We start from the raw sequence: 5887 nt of genomic DNA, 5'->3' as shown, positions 1-5887 counted from the left end.
ATCGATTACGCTACTCATACACGCGCTACCACACACACGGGAGCCCTCACGGACTCTGAAGCATACTCACCCTCATCTGGGCTGTCCACCGCTGCTTGGCGGCAGGTCAGCAAAGCTCGACTTTCTATTTGCTCACAGTGGACGACTGACGAAGCTGTCTACGTCGGGGCAGGTAGTCGTGGACGGCTCGTCAACAGCCAAGGCTGTGCTCACGCTGGCGGGCAGTTTAGATATGTGATTCGCTGTAAGCGGTAGTGGTGGACGTCCTCGCATCACAGCCTGCGAGCGGGCGACCCATATCGCTACAAGAACCACAGGTATTGGTGGGCGGCAGACCAAAATCAACAGACGAAGTAAGCGTGGAGACCATGTTGCCGACGGATTGCAGAGTTAAAACCTTACGTGAAGTACAGGGTGAGTTGATGAGCATAGCGACATCATCCGGACGGGTCCCTTTCAGTTTGGGGGCGCACTGCAATAGTTAAAGCGAGTGTCAGAGCGGCATGAATCGCTACAGCCCGTAGAAGGCAAAACGGATGAATCATGGCAAGAGAATCTGAAGTGTGCAAAAGAGAAGTCTCCGACGGGACTCGAACCCGCAATCTCCCGCTTCGTAGGCGGATGCCTTATCCATTGGGCCACGGGGACGCTACTGACCACTCAACCTCCTCCCACAGCCACAACGTTGGGAAAAACATAGCCACACACAAAAGACATCGATTACGCTACTCATACACGCGCTACCACACACACGGGAGCCCTCACGGACTCTGAAGCATACTCACACTCATCTGGGCTGTCCACCGCTGCTTGGCGGCAGGCCAGCAAAGCTCGACTTTCTACCTGCTCACAGTGGACGACTGACGAAGCTGTCTACGTCGGGGCAGGTAGTCGTGGACGGCTCGTCAACAGCCAAGGCTGTGCTCACGCTGGCGGGCAGTTTAGATATGTGATTCGCTGTAAGCGGTAGTGGTGGACGTCCTCGCATCACAGCCTGCGAGCGGGCGACCCATATCGCTACAAGAACCACAGGTATTGATGGGCGGCAGACCAAAATCAACAGACGAAGTAAGCGTGGAGACCATGTTGCCGACGGATTGCAGAGCTAAAAGTTTACGTGAAGTACAGGGTGCGTTGATGAGCATAGCGACATCATCCGGACGGGTCCCTTTCAGTTTGGGGGCGCACTGCAATAGTTAAAGCGAGTGTCAGAGCGGCATGAATCGCTACAGCCCGTAGAAGGCAAAACGGATGAATCATGGCAAGAGAATCTGAAGTGTGCAAAAGAGAAGTCTCCGACGGGACTCGAACCCGCAATCTCCCGCTTCGTAGGCGGATGCCTTATCCATTGGGCCACGGGGACGCTTCTGACCACTCAACCTCCTCCCACAGCGACAACGTTGGGAAAAACACAGCCACACACAAAAGGCATCGATTACGCTACTCATACACGCGCTATCACACACACGGGAGCCCTCACGGACTCGGAAGCATACTCACACTCATCTGGGCTGTCCACCGCTGCTTGGCGGCAGGCCAGCAAAGCTCGACTTTCTACCTTGCTCACAGTGGACGACTGACGAAGCTGTCTACGTCGGGGCAGGTAGTCGTGGACGGCTCGTCAACAGCCAAGGCTGTGCTCACGCTGGCGGGCAGTTTAGATATGTGATTCGCTGTAAGCGGTAGTGGTGGACGTCCTCGCATCACAGCCTGCGAGCGGGCGACCCATATCGCTACAAGAACCACAGGAATTGATGGGCGGCAGACCAAAATCAACAGACGAAGTAAGCGTGGAGACCATGTTGCCGACGGATTGCAGAGCTAAAAGTTTACGTGAAGTACAGGGTGAGTTGATGAGCATAGCGACATCATCCGGGACGGGTCCCTTTCAGTTTGGGGGCGCACTGCAATAGTTAAAGCGAGTGTCAGAGCGGCATGAATCGCTACAGCCCGTAGAAGGCAAAACGGATGAATCATGGCAAGAGAATCTGAAGTGCGTAAAAGAGAAGTCTCCGACGGGACTCGAACCCGCAATCTCCCGCTTCGTAGGCGGATGCCTTATCCATTGGGCCACGGGGACGCTTCTGACCACTCAACCTCCTCCCACAGCGACAACGTTGGGAAAAACACAGCCACACACAAAAGACATCGATTACGCTACTCATACACGCGCTACCACACACACGGGAGCCCTCACGGACTCTGAAGCATACTCACCCTCATCTGGGCTGTCCACCGCTGCTTGGCGGCAGGTCAGCAAAGCTCGACTTTCTATTTGCTCACAGTGGACGACTGACGAAGCTGTCTACGTCGGGGCAGGTAGTCGTGGACGGCTCGTCAACAGCCAAGGCTGTGCTCACTCTGGCGAACAGTTTAGATATGTGATTCGCTGTAAGCGGTAGTGGTGGACGTCCTCGCAGCACAGCCTGCGAGCGGGCGACCCATATCGCTACAAGAACCACAGGAATTGATGGGCGGCAGACCAAAATCAACAGACGAAGTAAGCGTGGAGACCATGTTGCCGACGGATTGCAGAGCTAAAAGTTTACGTGAAGTACAGGGTGCGTTGATGAGCATAGCGACATCATCCGGACGGGTCCCTTTCAGTTTGGGGGCGCACTGCAATAGTTAAAGCGAGTGTCAGAGCGGCATGAATCGCTACAGCCCGTAGAAGGCAAAACGGATGAATCATGGGCAAGAGAATCTGAAGTGTGCAAAAGAGAAGTCTCCGACGGGACTCGAACCCGCAATCTCCCGCTTCGTAGGCGGATGCCTTATCCATTGGGCCACGGGGACGCTTCTGACCACTCAACATCCTCCCACAGCGACAACGTTGGGAAAAACACAGCCACACACAAAAGACATCGATTACGCTACTCATACACGCGCTACCACACACACGGGAGCCCTCACGGACTCGGAAGCATACTCACACTCATCTGGGCTGTCCACCGCTGCTTGGCGGCAGGCCAGCAAAGCTCGACTTTCTACCTGCTCACAGTGGACGACTGACGAAGCTGTCTACGTCGGGGCAGGTAGTCGTGGACGGCTCGTCAACAGCCAAGGCTGTGCTCACGCTGGCGGGCAGTTTAGATATGTGATTCGCTGTAAGCGGTAGTGGTGGACGTCCTCGCATCACAGCCTGCGAGCGGGCGACCCATATCGCTACAAGAACCACAGGTATTGATGGGCGGCAGACCAAAATCAACAGACGAAGTAAGCGTGGAGACCATGTTGCCGACGGATTGCAGAGCTAAAAGTTTACGTGAAGTACAGGGTGCGTTGATGAGCATAGCGACATCATCCGGACGGGTCCCTTTCAGTTTGGGGGCGCACTGCAATAGTTAAAGCGAGTGTCAGAGCGGCATGAATCGCTACAGCCCGTAGAAGGCAAAACGGATGAATCATGGCAAGAGAATCTGAAGTGTGCAAAAGAGAAGTCTCCGACGGGACTCGAACCCGCAATCTCCCGCTTCGTAGGCGGATGCCTTATCCATTGGGCCACGGGGACGCTTCTGACCACTCAACCTCCTCCCACAGCGACAACGTTGGGAAAAACACAGCCACACACAAAAGACATCGATTACGCTACTCATACACGCGCTATCACACACACGGGAGACCTCACGGACTCGGAAGCATACTCACACTCATCTGGGCTGTCCACCGCTGCTTGGCGGCAGGCCAGCAAAGCTCGACTTTCTACCTGCTCACAGTGGACGACTGACGAAGCTGTCTACGTCGGGGCAGGTAGTCGTGGACGGCTCGTCAACAGCCAAGGCTGTGCTCACGCTGGCGGGCAGTTTAGATATGTGATTCGCTGTAAGCGGTAGTGGTGGACGTCCCCGCAGCACAGCCTGCGAGCGGGCGACCCATATCGCTACAAGAACCACAGGTATTGATGGGCGGCAGACCAAAATCAACAGACGAAGTAAGCGTGGAGACCATGTTGCCGACGGATTGCAGAGCTAAAAGTTTACGTGAAGTACAGGGTGCGTTGATGAGCATAGCGACATCATCCGGACGGGTCCCTTTCAGTTTGGGGGCGCACTGCAATAGTTAAAGCGAGTGTCAGAGCGGCATGAATCGCTACAGCCCGTAGAAGGCAAAACGGATGAATCATGGCAAGAGAATCTGAAGTGTGCAAAAGAGAAGTCTCCGACGGGACTCGAACCCGCAATCTCCCGCTTCGTAGGCGGATGCCTTATCCATTGGGCCACGGGGACGCTTCTGACCACTCAACCTCCTCCCACAGCGACAACGTTGGGAAAAACACAGCCACACACAAAAGACATCGATTACGCTACTCATACACGCGCTACCACACACACGGGAGCCCTCACGGACTCGGAAGCATACTCACACTCATCTGGGCTGTCCACCGCTGCTTGGCGGCAGGCCAGCAAAGCTCGACTTTCTACCTGCTCACAGTGGACGACTGACGAAGCTGTCTACGTCGGGGCAGGTAGTCGTGGACGGCTCGTCAACAGCCAAGGCTGTGCTCACGCTGGCGGGCAGTTTAGATATGTGATTCGCTGTAAGCGGTAGTGGTGGACGTCCCCGCATCACAGCCTGCGAGCGGGCGACCCATATCGCTACAAGAACCACAGGTATTGATGGGCGGCAGACCAAAATCAACAGACGAAGTAAGCGTGGAGACCATGTTGCCGACGGATTGCAGAGCTAAAAGTTTACGTGAAGTACAGGGTGCGTTGATGAGCATAGCGACATCATCCGGACGGGTCCCTTTCAGTTTGGGGGCGCACTGCAATAGTTAAAGCGAGTGTCAGAGCGGCATGAATCGCTACAGCCCGTAGAAGGCAAAACGGATGAATCATGGCAAGAGAATCTGAAGTGTGCAAAAGAGAAGTCTCCGACGGGACTCGAACCCGCAATCTCCCGCTTCGTAGGCGGATGCCTTATCCATTGGGCCACGGGGACGCTTCTGACCACTCAACCTCCTCCCACAGCGACAACGTTGGGAAAAACACAGCCACACACAAAAGACATCGATTACGCTACTCATACACGCGCTACCACACACACGGGAGCCCTCACGGACTCGGAAGCATACTCACACTCATCTGGGCTGTCCACCGCTGCTTGGCGGCAGGCCAGCAAAGCTCGACTTTCTACCTGCTCACAGTGGACGACTGACGAAGCTGTCTACGTCGGGGCAGGTAGTCGTGGACGGCTCGTCAACAGCCAAGGCTGTGCTCACGCTGGCGGGCAGTTTAGATATGTGATTCGCTGTAAGCGGTAGTGGTGGACGTCCTCGCATCACAGCCTGCGAGCGGGCGACCCCATATCGCTACAAGGACCACAGGTATTGATGGGCCGGCAGACCAAAATCAACAGACGAAGTAAGCGTGGAGACCATGTTGGCGACGGATTGCAGAGCTAAAAAGTTTACGTGAAGTACAGGGTGCGGTGGATGAGCATAGCGACATCATCCGGGACGGGGTCCCTTTCAGTTGGGGGGCGCACTGCAAATAGTTTAAAGCGAGTGTCAGAGGCGGCATGAATCGCTACAGCCCGTAGAAGAGCAAAACGGATGAATTCATGGCAAGAGAATCTGAAGTGTGCAAAAAGAGAAGTCTCCGACGGGACTCGAACCCCGCAATCTCCCGCTTCGTAGGCGGATGCCCTTATCCATTAGGGCCACGGGGACGCTTCTGACCACTCAACCTCCTCCCACAGCGACAACGTTGGGAAAAAACACAAGCCCACACACTAAAGGGCATCGGATTACGGCTACTCTTCCACGCGTTTACCACAACACACGGGAAGCCCTTCACGGACTCGGAAGCAATACTCACACTCATCTGGGGCTGTCCACCGCTGCTTGGGCGGCAGGGCCAGCAAAGCTCGACTTTCTACCTGCTCA

The 5887-nt window shown here is 55.3% G+C and overlaps 1 non-coding gene across 1 annotated transcript; it reads right to left on the bottom strand.

Annotated features, from left to right (window-relative positions):
• Positions 1–5595: 5595 nt before the first annotated feature.
• On the bottom strand, positions 5596–5671 carry PITG_27319. Its single transcript has one exon. It is a non-coding gene; the product is annotated as a tRNA-Arg (tRNA).
• Positions 5672–5887: the final 216 nt, after the last annotated feature.

The sequence above is a fragment of the Phytophthora infestans genome, genomic scaffold (genome assembly GCF_000142945.1).
Source record: "Phytophthora infestans T30-4 supercont1.20 genomic scaffold, whole genome shotgun sequence".
Lineage (NCBI taxonomy): Eukaryota > Oomycota > Peronosporomycetes > Peronosporales > Peronosporaceae > Phytophthora > Phytophthora infestans.
The sequence above is the reverse complement of the archived record's forward strand: the minus strand, read 5'-3'. Positions and strand labels throughout refer to the sequence as shown.